Genomic DNA, 16,153 nt, shown 5'->3' on the forward strand with positions numbered 1-16,153 from the left:
TGCTTCCCAAAGTATGAAGTGTGATATGTAAAAGAAAAATGTTGAAGGAACTATCTTATCAATAAAAATGTTTTTAAATGGCAGCCTTGAAATTTTTTTTTAGAAGTAAAATATGATTTATTCTAACTGTTGTACATGTTTGGAAGTCACAGCTTCTATCTGATAACCATTCAAAAGAAAGTCAATGATTTTATTATGACAAATGGTAGTTTCTTCAGATTAAGCAAGACTAAATATAATTACAATAAATAATTATAATAATAATGATATAAATGTGTTTCTTTTGACAAATGTACAAAATTATTTTCAGATGATCCACTTTTTCTGTCTGTTACCATTTCTTTTCCAGCAACTTCCACAGACTGGAAACTAAACCTCCCCATAATGATGAAAACCTAAACAAGGGTCTCAATAGGCACACTTGGATTTTTCAATTTCACATTGTTACTGCTTGTCTTAAAGTGTTACGTGCATCTGAATGTAAAGCTGCCGGAAAATGTGTTTACTATTACAGATGGCTTGGATTTCATGTAGAATCTGCAATAAGCTTTATCAACATGTAGCAGAAGATGGACAGCAACTGCCTTGGGATGCCTCTCTTTTAATAACCTAGAAAAAGCCTATTAGGGATTCACACCCACAATCAGCCAAAGGATATTGCATCTGATCTCAGATATGGATTGATAAAAAGAAAAATATTGAAAAAAATGTGCTCTTCTTAGTGCTTAACGCTGTTGAATATTACAGTATTCATGCAAAGAAACAAAAGGTGCTGATTCTTTAATCAATGCAGTACTCGAACACTCATTAATTCACCTCTTTTTAAGGGATTAAACTCCTGCTGGGTCTCTGCTAACTAGCTTTGTGCTGCAGGTGCTCCACGGGCAATTTTAATGAACTGAAGGAGAAATCAATTACAAGCTAAAGGAATAAAATGTCATGGTAAGTGCAGTTACGGGAGAGGGAGATGTCAAGAGATGATTAGTCTGCTCACGGTTTTAAAGAGGCAGCATTAGCAGCATAAAAATGAATGTTCAGATTGTGATTGGAGAGATGAAACTGTGCTTTTCTTTCCTGAGCTGAAGTGCTCCTGTTTACTTTGGCTCCTGGCTAACACGCGTGTTAGTTAATAATATTACACTTTTCATCTTCTTTAGCTTTAAGATAAATTTTCCACATGTTTGAGACTGTTGCAGCATTAGTATAAGCAAGGATGACAATTGTTTTTATTCAAATGGATACAGAAAATGTCTGAGAAGAGATAGCAAATTTGGGTCTTTTAATATTTATCCAGTTATAAAGCTGCACACAGTGCCTTGGAAAGTGTACATGCCCTTTAACCTTTTTTTATTTTCACTTTTTCTCATGTTAAAACCACAAACAAAGTGTTTTATTTGTATGTTGTATGTTTGACCTAAGTCTTCAAGGGCTGGTATCCTTTGACTTTAAGACTCATACCTGGCCAAGGGAATCCAGAATTAAATGGCGGGTAGACAGTCAGGTTCAGAGTCCTTCTAATTGTGTAACTTCTCCGATTCAGGCGTCCCAAAGAAGTTGCACTTCCAAAGGCTGCAGAACACCAGCTTCAAAGACCAGCTTAAGACTGTTGTGGTCAGAGGTGGGTAGTAACGCTTACCCAGTTACATTTATTTCAGTACATTTTGAAGAGAATGTACTTTTAGGAGTAACTTTACTTCCCTGTTCTTTTTACTTTTACTTGAGTAATATCATGAAGAAGTGTCACTAATCTTACTTGAGTAAAATTTCCAGCTACTCTACCTGTGAGTTACTTCACTGAATAAAGAACATACTTGTTTATTATTGGGTTAAACTCAAATATGTTCAACATTTGTGGTACAATGTATGTATCCTTTTCCCTCCACTTCAAAATTATGCGCTCCTTGGTGTTGGTCTGTCACACAAAAACCACATTAATTTACATTGAAGTCTGCGGTTGTAACAAGACAAAATGGGAAAGCATTTAGGGAGTTGTAATATCTTTGCAGCACTCTTTATATTTAATTACCTGGCCTTAAATCAATTTAAGAGCCTCAGTAGGATTATCCTGATCTGATACAGATTCATAAATCCTTACTTCCTTCTCGAGAGTTTATGTTTTTCTTACACTATCCCTTCTTTTTATGGGTTTTTAAGGTTTTTGTGACTGAAGATGTGAGACTAAGTAGCACTCCGGCTTCACTTTGCCATCAATAGAGGAGTCAATAAAACTAAATAGGGGGAAAAGTAGAATTAACTTGTGGAGTATATTATAGGGTATCTATTGTAAAAATCAAAGCAGTGAGTCATATTTTAAAAAGAAGTGTATACAGTCAGTTGTAGACATGTAAACATTTGCTGCTAGATTTTCATATTCACATCTGAATTCTTTCCAAAGATTTCCACAGTTCTTTGTAAAACTGCTTTGTGTCTTTACTGCTTTTGCTGCAGCAACGCCAGTAGAGGGCAGCATCAACACGCTATTTATTTCACTCCTGTCTTGTATATTTATTCACTTTTGTTTCCCTTTATTTTATTATAATTTTAAGAGCAGTACAAGGGAAAAAATGTGCATCACATGAGATACGGAAGCATCTGCCTCTCCGGTTGTCAGAAACGCGACGTTGAAAAGCTGAAGTGGATCCTTTCGCACATTTTACCTGAACTTGCACACACTGCTTGCCTGTGTTTCAGTCTCTTTGAAAGGGATTTATGTGGTTACTGCCAAAGACTCCCGAGGCAGAGCGCGAATCAGCATTTATTCCACAGCGTGGAATTCCAACTTTCCAGGAAAGCTGATTTTGAGCTGAAAGTTGTTTTGAGGATTAACTGTAAGAGACGTGATTACCCAGGCTCTGGGTTGTTTACAGTGGTTCAAAACAAATAAGCAAATGGAGCTTCCTCACATCCCACTTGACAAAGGACACAATTTAACACTTTATTACTAACGTGCTCACGATGGTAAATGGATGCACTTCATCCATCCATCCATCCATCCATCTGAACAGTACATCTATCATAATTTCAATTTATTTGCCTATCCAGCCAGTCAGCCTGCCATTTATTCAAAATATCCATTTATTCATCCGTCTTCATATCATCTGAACCTCCATCCATCCATCCATCCATCCATCTTTTCCCTCTCCCACCTATCCAAAGAATGTGCTTCTAATCATGCTTCTAGATATATTGGAAAGGTTTGGACTAAAGCAGAAAAACACTTACCGAGGGGGCCTTAAGACCTGCCTCTCACTTTCAAATTCAAATCGTTATTTCAAAAGCTTTATCATCAAATGGTTCCCAACAAAGTGGCCTTTGCTAAAGATCCGTTATGTGGCAGAAAAATAAGTGGGATACGAAATTTGCAACCGGGGCTTTTATGCCGTCATTACACACGAGAAGAAGACGAAACTCTCGAAGTCTGCCGCACAGGCGGGTTTGTAAATGAATGACAGAGCAAGCATGTTTGACATTAAATCCGATCATTAGTTATACAAGCAAGCAGGGGCTTCCATTCCAAATGGAAATAGTGCAGTAATTACATGTTTTCTCCGAGGAATTGTCCACATATCAAACAACCCAATTTGAATGAGGAATCCAAACCATGCAAGTGTAATTAAGCATTGTGTAGCCTCATGCATAATGGAGCTCTTATAGACTGAAATACCTGATAAACAAATAGTGCGGGTGTGTAGGAGGAAATGTTTGTCTGAGCGGTAAAAGCTGGCTAATTTGCCTCCGTATAGGGGCCTCTCCCACCCGCTGCGAACTGAACCCTGACCTTCGGTTCAGAGGGAGTTTTAGAAACAAAGCAAGGGTCCTTCTGACACCGTCAGTCTGAGTGGCAACGGCAGGTCAAAGGGGGGCGAGGGGGTAGGGGGTGATGAGGCTGTCCTACGCATGGCCACACAGAAGAGGCTGCTTCAGCCCGCCCGCCTTCATTTTCTAGCAAATAGGGGAAAAATAAACTGACAGGAGACAGACATGCCATGGCAACATTTCTGCAAAAAAAAAAGGTAAAGCGGTTCAGATGATTGCATCAGAGCATCAGATGCTTTAAAAAAAATGTCTTGAAGTTTCACATAAAACAACTTCAGAGGGACCGCTTTACTGCTAGGACCTAGTTTCACTGACAGGGTTGCAGGATCTTTAAAAGCTACGTCACAGCTGGGTGGCAAACTGAATTCACTGAACTGCGCCAGAAGCAGAAATCCAAACTAAATCCAGCCAGAACTGTGTGCTCAGCTTGATTCCAGATAAGAGGAATATTTTTTTTTTTTTTTTGTATTTTGCATCAATTATTCCTTTAATTTGTCTGTAAGTACTCCGGGAGTCAGGCTTCTCTTGCAAGCAGTATCGCTATAATGTCAGCGGGCGGGAATTCACATGACAGTTTTTGTTGATAACGTAAAGACAAAATGTAGCTCAATTGCAGGGTTCCTAAGCAGAGTGGAAAAGTGTAAAAAGATGCAAATTAAGAATGGAAAAACAAATAAAGTATGGAAAAATGATTCTATTATCAGAAATGATTCCTTCCTCATTGTCCAACCATTCGTTCGTCCGTCAAGTCTGTTCTTCCAGTTTCATTATTTAAAGACTGTAGAAATGTCTGCCATAAATCTTTTGAGAGCTTTGCCATTTATATTTTCAAAATTGGCCAAAAAGAACAAAGGTTTCTGAAAACGTGACTCTGAAAATGCATTCAATCAAATGGGTAGGAAGCCTGTAGTGCTAAAACAGCCCATTAATAAATTGTCTCCATACTTTTTATTTGTCTGTGACACATTAGTCAAACATGCTTCTCGAAGCTGAGAACATTTCTCATCTTTCTTCTTCTGACTCTGATCTCGGTCCAACATCTTCCCAGACTTCCTGTGAACTCCTGCTGCATTTTCTTCCCATCGTTCCGCTGTTGAGAGGAACAGATGGGGTTAAACCAGGGGGCGGTGGTTTGATGATGGGCTGAAGGATGCCCCGGCTTGAGGTGCAACTTAACCCAAGTGTGGCTTTTCTGTTGCTTTGCTGAGATTTAATTAATATTAAGTTAATATTCTTCTAAATTCCTTGTAAGGGCACAAAATAGACACAATATATGAGATATTTTGTTAAATAAAACACAAACGAACAGGATCTATAAATGCCTCTGCCGACAGCTTCTGGCCACTGTTTGATGAGACCTTTTAAAAATGTAATCTTTTTTTATACAATGATAGAAATGTTCATGTTGCTGTTGTTCGTTTTTGACCAAAGCCTCAAAAATTGCACAGAGCTGTCACAATTTGACAGGCGCAAATCAAAGCCTAACGTTGGGCTTATTGTAAGATCTGATCACCAGCAGCTCTTTTATTGCTTTGTGGGGTATCCAGAGATGTTCCCAGACCAGAAGAAGCAAGTTCTGGGTCTGCTTCCAATGGGACTGACCTGGAGAACCTCCAAAGGGAGGCGACCTGATCAAATTCCTGAGCCACCTTAACCATTGTCTATTATTGTAGATTAGCAGGGACTCCCTACTGGAGAGGAGCGTTTCAGGTGCTGCCACTGTGATAGACCAACAGAAAATACCACATAAATGTGAACTGGAAAGGAAATTATATATAGCCATCCCATTTGTTTTACAAATACAAATATTGCTAGCATTTGCATTCAGTATCTTCTGCCCTGATGCTTCTAGATAAAACCTAGCTCCACAAATTGCCTGCAGAATTCATCTTGCAGGCAATGGAGTGTGACAGCTGTCTGTATGTGCTCCTTAAATCTGGCAAAAATGCGTATCTTGTTTGTTCTCCCCCGAAAACTTAATGGCCGGGCGAGTAGAGCATGGATGAGAGAAGCAGCAAAGAAGATCGTGGGAACAGCAGATATCCACAAGATCTTGACTGAATGGAAGAGCAAAGCCATCGGTGGTGGAAAAAAAAAAGCCATAAGAAGATCCAGTTTTAGTTTACCATGTTTGGGCACACAGGGGACATGCAGAGGAAATTGTTCTGGCATGAGCAGCAGCCCATGATGTAACTATTAAGGGGAACATGCAAAATGTGCGAGAGAACACCACCACCTCAAATCATCCTGAACACACCAGTGGTGGAGCATGGTTAGGGATGCTTGATGCTGTGGGGATGCTTTTTTTAAGTTTCCCCTTTTTCATCTATTTTTCATCGCTCTAGAGGGCTTTATTTGACAGCTGTTAGACAGGAAATGGGTGAAGAGAGAAGGGGAATGACATACAGCGAAGGTCTCCAGGTCGAACCCATGACATGGGTTTGAGGGCTGAGGTCTCCGTAGATGGGTTATGCTTTTCTGCCCCTGTTGCGCCCCAAGCTTCCCTTTTGGTTTTTACCATGGGATCTAGTATAGAATCCGAGGCAAGCCAGAGTTGCTGATGTTCCCAGACACTCTCCATGCAATCTCACTGAGCCTCAGCTATACCAAGAAAAACTAAAACATTGAAGTTCTTCAGTGTGCAAACCCAGTAGAGGCAATCCTTGGAATACTGGCAGCAAAATGTGGTTCTACAGAAATATTTACTCCGCAGGGCTGAATGAAAATGCACACAGCACTTTTATTTGCACACGTCCTTCCCCTTAACGGTTATGCTGAATGTCGTCTTAGTATGTCAAATAAATGTGTAACCAACTGCTTGTTAGGTGACCAAATGGTCATGAGGTACAGGGGTACACTGCAAAAACAAAACTAAAAATAAGTAATATTTTCTTAAAATTAGTGTACCTGTCCTTGATTTGAGCAGGAAAACAAGATGATCGGCCAATGGAATGAGATTTTTGCACTTAAAATAGGAACAACTCACCTCCATCATCTTACATCAAGTGCAGGCTGTCTAATTATCTTATTTTAGGGGTCAAAATACTCATTCTATTGGCAGATCATCTTATTTAACTACTCAAATCTAGGTCAAAAACACTAATTTTAAGAAAATTTCACTTATTTTTAGGTCTGTTTTTGCAGCCTATGAATATTTGTGCAATGCAGTCTACCTGGGCTCCTCCTTTGAGGCAGAGACTGACCGTCTCCACCTGCTTCCGACTGAGAACCGCAGCCTCAGAACGAGAGGAGCCGACACTCGGCAGCGAGGCGTCGAAGGTCATAGCCTGAAGGCGCCAGCAGAACAACATCATCTGTAAAAAGCGCAGTTAAAAGAAGAAAAAAAAAAACATTTCTAACACACAAATTACTGACTGGTAAACAATTAAACAGCATTTATACTAGTAGTCTGATTGACGGAGAAGGTATAATCCTTTCTGTTTCGTGTGTTGCTGTAGGGTTTCCAGATTTTTAAATATTCAGGGTTATACCATCAAAGATGATGCTTTGTTCAGAGGAACGATAGAATATGCTGCACTGCATCAGAAGCTGGTGTGTTCCCATTCGATCTTGCTGATCTGCTTTTGGAGCCCTCTCTCTGGGCTCCCTCGCTCCCCCTAATCAGGTCCATGTCCACTCAGAGTATACGTCCCCCTTTCAAGTATTCACACAGCCGTCAGTGAATGCCAAACTAAGCCTCAAATATCCTATTTGGAGGCGATTCTCTCTAAAAAAAAATATATATATATATATATATTTATATACATATTGGAAATGTCCTGACTCATTTTGAATCTTTGATACATGATGAAATCCTGCTGCAACAAGATGTTTTCATCTCTGTTTTGTCAAAAAAAAAAAAAAAAAATCTCCTTTCAAATCATTTGCTAAAATCTTTCTTCCTTCCCTCCTTTCCTTCCTTCCTTTCTTCCTGTATTGTATGTGTCTCTCTTTTTTTTTGTTAAACATACAGTCTCCCGTGCTCATGAAAGATGCATTTCCTGGCACTTTCTCGGAAAAAAAAAACACAAACAGCAGGATGGTTGTTTTGCAGCTCCGCAGCTGAAACCTATTTGAAAATAGACCTCATAGTAGCTCTCCTCCAAACAGCTGCCATTATTCATGGACGTCAGACGAGGAATGTTTTTTATATGTCAGCGTCAGGAAGATTATATTATGTTACAACCTCTGGCTGGGGTGTTTTTTTTTTTTTTTGGCAACAATTTTAAATGTACCAAACTGTGCATCAGTAAAATAAATATTGCATGCTTTACCGCCTTGTAGGAAGCGGCATGCATTCTAAGCCATGCTCCGAGGAAGTGCTGTGTGTCAACCAGGAGAGAATTATGTCTGCAGAGGAGAATCTCTCTGGCTCTTAATGTGCGTTTTGGAATACTCAATAGGCAAGAATGTTGCTCAGAGCCTGAGCTTGGGCTTTGGCTCCCTCCCATGTAGGTCACACCTTTATTATGGCAGCTTCAAAACTTTTCAGCATGACTCCCTGTTTAGAAAATGAGAAGAGGAAGAAGTAGTCTCCAGTGTGTGCCGCGGATTTAAACGGCACTGTTTCGCCTCCTCTTTTCTGGAGTGTTTTGTTTGATCTAAATGAGAATTTTGGAGAAAGTGGAGCAGCCTGTGAAGGAGTGGTGAGAAATGGGGACTGACGTTGCCACCTCATCACCCTGAAATTGCGCCGAGTAGTTGTTTGCCAGTTTCTTTGTTTGGAGATTAATGTTGCGTCAGTCACATTCTTTGTAAGGAGGAGGACAGCAGCCAAACTGCACGCTGAAATCTAGCTACATCAAAAAAAATATATATATATATATATATATAAAAAAAAAACAGCCCATTCTGACGAGGAGGAAAAATAGCAGCGCTGCATTTGGAGGGAATCATAAATTTATCTGACATCCGTGGTCTCCCGCTGTTATGAGGTATTGATATTGTGCCAGTCAAAGCTTGCCATTTGTGGCATCATCAGCCTCTGTGTTGTAACTTCATATGTAGGTGGAACACTACAGAGCTTCTTTTTTTTCTCATGCATGTGAGATGATGTGCACACACCGAATTAAGAGGCCCTTCTTTCCCCTTTTTTTCTCTCTCTCTCTCTCTCTCTCTATTTTTCCCTTCTGCAGGCTTTGCTCAGGGGCATGACACATTTCTGAGGGGCTTTGGATCGACTGGCCTGATAATTCCTTCAATTATTAAATGGTTGGCTGGCAGATGAAGTGAGCCCATGAATAAAGCAAATTGTGAGCATACAAACTCTGACAACACAAACATGCGATTATTACTCATTTTCTCTGCTAGTCCTTGAAGATATGTGACAGTTTGGGGAGATTATACACCCATAAAAGTCCCAGTTGTGAATAGCAATTTCTGCCTAAGTCATAGATGGCTGAAGAGCTGTATTCCACATGAAAATATAACAAGCGACCGAATATTATTCTTTTAAAATTGTTTACAGAATTACCCTTTCTCACATTTCATTTTCATTTGTACTTCATTTAGATTTTTAACATTGAACGCCGTGTTAGGAGGAAAGGTAACACTTAGTCATAGATGGCTGAAGAGCTGTATTCCACATGAAAATATAACAAGCGACCGAATATTATTCTTTTAAAATTGTTTACAGAATTACCCTTTCTCACATTTCATTTTCATTTGTACTTCATTTAGATTTTTAACATTGAACGCTGTGTTTGGAGGAAAGGTAACACTTAAAAACACCTTTTCTGACGGGGAAACATTGTTGTGGTAGCATTGTATGTGGGGAGGCTTTTCTTCAGTATTGACAGGGAAGCTTGTAAAAGCAAGACAATCCTGTAAAGAATCAGGTTAAAGGCTGAAAAACAATTGAGGCAGAGGTTCATCTTCCAGCAGGAAAACATTGCTAAATATACAGGCAGATCTAACATAAAATGGTATAGGTCACAGCGTATTAATATGATGGCATTGGCCCACTCAATGTCAAGATCGATGCTATCCATCCAATTTGATCGAGCTTGAGCTGTAGATGTGCAAAGCCGGGACAAAGCTGGGTCTACAAAGTATTCACCCATGGCGGGCTGGATTAAAAGGCACTTCACACTTCTCTAATGTCTGAGAAAAAAAAATGTGTTTTACATTCCTTTTAAGTCACATTTATGCGCCACTTTGTGTTGGTCTGCAGTCTGCACATAAAATCCAAATAAAACACGTTGCGGTTTGTGACAAAATGTTGCAGGAGGCAAGAAGGGTTTGATTACTGTTGAAAGGCACCATACTCTTTTTTTTTTTTCCTCCCCAAAATCTACTTTCTCCTTAATGTGACAGCATTGGTGTGGTAAAAGAGAGGCTGCTGGGACTGAAGCCAACCCCCTTTCTCCTTGTGGTTGAAGAATATAGCAACACAGCTCTACAGTCATTTTATATAACCAGCAGTACATTGCATTTTTTTTTTTACTGGAGATGATAATATTAATCTTGTGTGTGATAGCATAGTTGTGAAAACACCACAGTTAAAACTCAATCGGTTATTACGTAACACGGGACTCTTCCCAATATCAGTTGCACATGGGCTTTATGCAGCTGCCTCCATTTCTGGCATTCATAGATAAAAGAAACCTTGACAATTTAGATTCCTCTCAGCCTTCTGTAATTACTACAAAAATGAAATAAAGAAAGGCAAAAGAAAAGCTAATGGATGTGTTTCAGTTGAATGCCTTTAATATTTGATCAAATACAAGATGTTATAGGTGTAATATCTGTTCGGTAAAAGACCATCTAAACATATTCTGAGGCAAACATTCTATGAACACTTCTGTTCCTGATCCCAGCAGCCATCTTGATGCTTCTCCGCATGCAACAGCCCTAACAATGATACTCACTCGGTATCGTTCTACAGGCTTGTTGTGTGTTGAGCAATAAGTCCACGAGCACAAGTCATTTTGAGCAAGTAACAATTGATGTGATGATATATTTTCTCCTCATACATGCACGCATTGCTGCTAAAGTACAGCTAGTTGATAAAGGAAGTTAGAAAAGCAGCAGTGTAATGATTCAAACATTGGGAACGCATTTTTCATCTAGTCTCTCCTTTTTTTGTCATATGAGAGGCATTTTGATGGGTAATTTCTGTCATGAGTGTTTTTAGTAGTTTTTAGTTTTCAGTGTTGTATCGCTGACCTTGCTTCAACATTAGCAGTAATAGCAGTGAATACAATTTATTCCTGAAAAAAACTTTAACCTCTCTCCCAGAACCTGTTGGTTGCATATATAGACAAATGCAAACACAATACTATTTCGTAGAATGTACACTGATCAAGCATAAGTAGTAGGGTAAAGTAGTGCTTTGACCCCTGTTTTGGTACCAAGACATCCATGGGCCTCTAAAATAGCTTGGACTCCTCTAAAACTCTGAAGGAGCATTGTGGTACCTGGTACCAAGATGACTGCAGGAAATGCATGGGTCATTAAGTTGCGAGGTGGAGCCTGCACAAATATGATTTGTTTGTCCAGCACATCCCATAAATGTTTGATGGCATCAAGACCCGGGGAAATCGGAGGCTAGCTCCACATCTCTCACTTGTTTTTGTACATCCCTGCGTTGCGACAGTGGTGCAAGAGTTAGGGAGCTTGTCCTGTAACTAGCGGGTTGTTGGTTTGATCCCCCACTTTGACCATCTCAGTTGTTGTGTGGGCTGCATTATCTGCTGGTGGTATGCCTCACTTCTGTCAGTCTGCCCATGGGGCTTCTCACCGTCAGGGTGTGAATGTGTGAATGACTGAATGTGGTGTAAATGAAATGTGCTTTGGGGTCGTCGGACTTGATAAAGCGCTATACAAGTACAAGCCAATTATCGGGCTGATGTGGTTAGGTGGTTTCGTTCCTATGAACAGGTGCACATGTTCTACAAGGTCGTAGTTGCAGAACCCAAGGTTTCCCAGAGGAGAATTGCCCAAAGCACAATATCTGCTTCCACTAGCTTACCTTCTTTGAATACTGCATTGTCGTGATGCCATGTGTTCGCCAGGTAGTAGACGCCCCTGTGGAAAAAACTCTTTTTTTTTAATTTATACAGTGTTTTTGTGCTAGGATGAGGTGTTTTTTCAGCCATATCAATATTGGTGTATTTCGCAAAACTCTAATGGAAACACTTTTTTTCCCGAATCACACGTGTCACATGATCAATTGGTGAAAAAGACAAAGAAGACAACAGGAAGTAGATGACAAATGTTTTTTAATATGTTATCACCTGAACAAACTTATTCATGTGGGATTGTAGTTGCATTTCCTATTTAATGGAAACACTGCAATTGCAAAATTGTGTTTTTTTTTCACATTAGCAGAAGATCTACAAATGTTTGCACGTATTTGTAATGGAACCGCAGCTAGTGAGCAATCCCTGCCCATTGCCCTGTCACCAGTACCACACTGTTCATTACTTGGACTGTTGACAGAGACTGGCAGAAGCAAACCGTGAAAACTTCACAACAGTCCCAGCTATGGAGATGATACGGTGCAGTCATCTAGCCATTACAATTTGGCCCTTTTCTTCCTGAAGAAGAATGCATCAAATTACAGCTCGCTTCTTCTGGCGTCGCTAGAAAAGAGAGAATATCTTCATTTAAACCCCTCTCCAACCGTTGTAACTTACCGCAGTCAAGTGCAGAACAAAAGCGCAGGAAGTGGAGCTGTGCGCCAACACTAATGAAGTTGTAGGTCTTGTTCCTTGCTGCGCTCCGTTGAAGAAACAAAGCTAATCAAGCTGAGAGCAGGCCCAGACTGCTACAACAGAGGGACCAGGTGCTTGTTCTTTTTTTTCCCCCATCCCTCCTTTTTTTCTTCCCTCTTTTTTTCTCCCTCATAGCACCTGCCTATAACCATCTGCACCTGCTGTCTGTATTAAGACAAGAGTGCAGCACTCTGCGCACTCCATGCACGTACAGTGTGATGCCAGAGTTTCCTGCGATTATGCCCTGAAGATATAAGACACGTTCATATCTTTTAAATCTTCCAGGACGAAAAAAAAAAAAGTGTGAGGAAAAGTGGTTTTAGCAGTGGCCATGTTTGTGGCCCTAATGCAAAGCTGAACAGAAAATAGAGATAGTATGCATGGTGAGGTAGAGGAAGCAGTGACCGCTGACAAAACTGCCTCACAGCCTCAGATAAGTGTCGTATGTAGGAAGCCGTATGGCCACCATTTTTTATTTATTTTTTTTATTTTTTTTGCTGTTGTTCCTGCAGTGTTTGGACCTCGCAGGTTGATTTTAATCTCCTCAGCGAGAGAACCATGATGCATTTGGTTCAAACGGAGGTCAAGGACGAGCCAAGCACCACACCCACTTCCTGAAACAAAGCCTTTGAGAAAAAGGAGGGGGAATAAAGGTCTCATAACTCATTGCTTCCAAATCCGCTCCTGAGAGCAGAAAGGCTCCTTCAGTTCCTTTGGATCAATGACGACTTTAACACTTAACACTTATTGATGGAATTTTATTTATTTTTTTTAAACTTCTTCAATGGATATGCAGGAAAGGCTCAAGTTATCCAACACTGTTTTACTTCCATTGAACCAAACCATTTTCAAATGCACTAATCATACTTAGCCTTAAAATCAATTAATCCCAACTTGGATCTACAGCCGTTTTCAATAAATTACAAGATGCGTTCTGATGATGCTCATTAGCCATGTTAAAAGAACGTTTTAAATGTAACAACCTTTAGGCAGATATTATACATACTTTTCATTAAGCCCTCATTCCTGGAATAATTATTTTTATTGGTCTGGTGTAATATTCTAATCTTAAGTGTCGTGTTTTCATTATCTGTAAGCGGAAAATCATCACAAATAACAGAAATGAAGGCTTGAAAACGTCAGTCTTCAGTAATTGATCTATATAATGTGTTTTATGTAGTGAACTGGGTCGTAGAAATAAATGGAATTATCAATAATATTCACATTTATTTGGATGAATCAATTTGGCACGTTTAAGTGGATGCAGAAAGTATGCACATCGCTGTTAAAATTCCAGACATTGTGAAAACCACCTTTAATGTGACATTTAACCCATACTATTCAAGTGAAAAACCACTCTGCCTGAGGGAGAATTGTGAAAAAATAAAAAGCTGTTTTAACCAAGTTGCATAAGTCTGCACACAGTTAAACTAATATTTTGTTGAGACTCTTTTAGATTCTGTCCCAAGTTTCCCGTTACAACTTTTCACATTAAAAGAGCTCAAAATTATTATTTATTCAGTAACGACTCAAACGTAATTAGAACCTTGTGCAAGTCCAGTCTGGGCACTCGGAAGACACATTCATTTGTACACTACTGCTATGTTTACTATTTTTGTTGTTCAGCAAAGATGGAAGTTTTTCCTCTTCTGTATTTTTTTATTTATTTATTTGATAACTACGCATGTCAGAGTGGTTCTAATCTGAATAAAGGCAGGTGCATATAAACGCACATTATGATCAAATTAATTGTGTGTCAATATAAATGGTAAAATCCAATAATTTTTTTGGTTTTTAATCTGAATACATTTCAATCCGATCATAACATTTTGTGCATGTAAACATAAATGTTGACTCAATGTAGTAATGAAGGCTTGAAAATATCAGTCTTCAGTAATAAATCTATATAATGTGTTTCATCAAAGCTAATAAAAGAATTGCTTCACCAGAAGAAACCTAACATATTGGAAAGACTGAGCCAAAGTCCAGATCTAAATCTGACAATCCACCTCTTAACCCAGTCTGCTTTCAAATAAATGAAATTAATAAATCTGACAAAGTCAAACTCTAAGACATGCGCTAAAATATTCCCAGCAGCAAAAACATGAGGATGCTTTTATTTTAAAAGTATATTGAGCTCCTCATCTAACATATAAAGATCATTACTTTAAAGGGGATAATTTGACATGTATTGATAGGCATCTATGTATAAACAATCTTTCACACAAGCTTCACAATCATAAACATTGCATTTAAGGATCCTCATCAGCTTAGTGTAATGTCACATGTCAGTGTGCCCTAAGGCTGTTAAGCCTATGGTTCCTACCATGATTGGATTGATGTGGCTATATTGAAAGGTGGTTTTTATTGATCAGTATGACTAGAAAAGTGCTATTTAAAGTAAATCTATTTATGACAACTGTTCTAAGATAAAATAAGAAATCCTTTATTGTCCCACAATGGGGAAATTGCATGACAGTGGGATGACGGTCAGGGCAGGGGATTAAACTGGCAACCCGCTAGTTAGAGGACAAACCCTTGCGCTACTGTTGCCCCAAGAGGTGGACAACAAGCCAGAGTAAAGAGAGTCCATATGCAAAGAGAAACTTTGAACGGTCTCTACAGAATCAGCTCCACTTCTACTGGAAGAAAGTCTGGCTCATTGCAAGCAAAGTGGAAACAATTTTTTGGTGGTTCAAAACTTTTGCACAATACTGTTAAAACCTGACTGTTGTTAAAAACATCTTTTCGTGAGAGGGTCTAAGTAGAGATAGGATGTGTGTCACCTTGAAATTGCGGCAGTTTCTTTGAGTGAGGACTAAAAAGCTGCACAGCCAGGAAGAAGTAAGAAGTTTTAAACTGGTGAATGGGTTCTGAAAGGTGTGCCAGCGAACACGGTCTGTGGTCCGTCCACCTGAGCCACTGTCTACATAGCCGTGCCAGGCTCGGCTCAACCAGATAAACAAATGCAAGACAGATTTCTCTTTGTTAAACCTGTGTTGACCGCTGCATAATAATGAAGGCTGGTGCTGCCAGAGCTTGTACCCAGCCAGTAATGATCCTCCTGTCTGAGTGGACAATAAGGCAGGAATGTATTCAGTCTGATCCTTCTGCTGCTCTGTTGATTCTTCCTGAACCCGTACTGTCTCAGCTTTGGCTTTAAAACGCCGAAGCCCACTCACTGTGCATAATTATCCTTGAATGTATTCAGATCTAAGTTGTAGCCCAGGGCATCGTTCTTATCATTCTTTTCATTTTGGTAATGACTAAGTCAGTTTGTATTGGAGCTTGTTTGCTTGTTTCAAAAGACAGAGTGTTAGAATTCAACTGCAGCAGGGGATGAATAAATCATAGCAGGGCTTGAGTCTTGGAAGACATTTGGAAGGGTACCAGTCAACGTTCTGTTGAGGTCCAATACTAAGAGCAACCCCTTCTCTGTAGAAGACAATAATAAATTAAACAGCACCTCTTTAATATGCTTATCTTTTAAAAAAAAAAAATAAAATCCCTGCTATTCTCCAAGGACTCTGCCTAATTATGCATGGAAGATTTTGACGGCTGTGGGGGGAGGAGGTAAGAAAGAGGCTGGCTAACGGCGGACTTGGTGTGACATGAGTGCA

The sequence above is a fragment of the Fundulus heteroclitus genome, chromosome 10, assembly GCF_011125445.2.
Source record: "Fundulus heteroclitus isolate FHET01 chromosome 10, MU-UCD_Fhet_4.1, whole genome shotgun sequence".
Lineage (NCBI taxonomy): Eukaryota > Metazoa > Chordata > Actinopteri > Cyprinodontiformes > Fundulidae > Fundulus > Fundulus heteroclitus.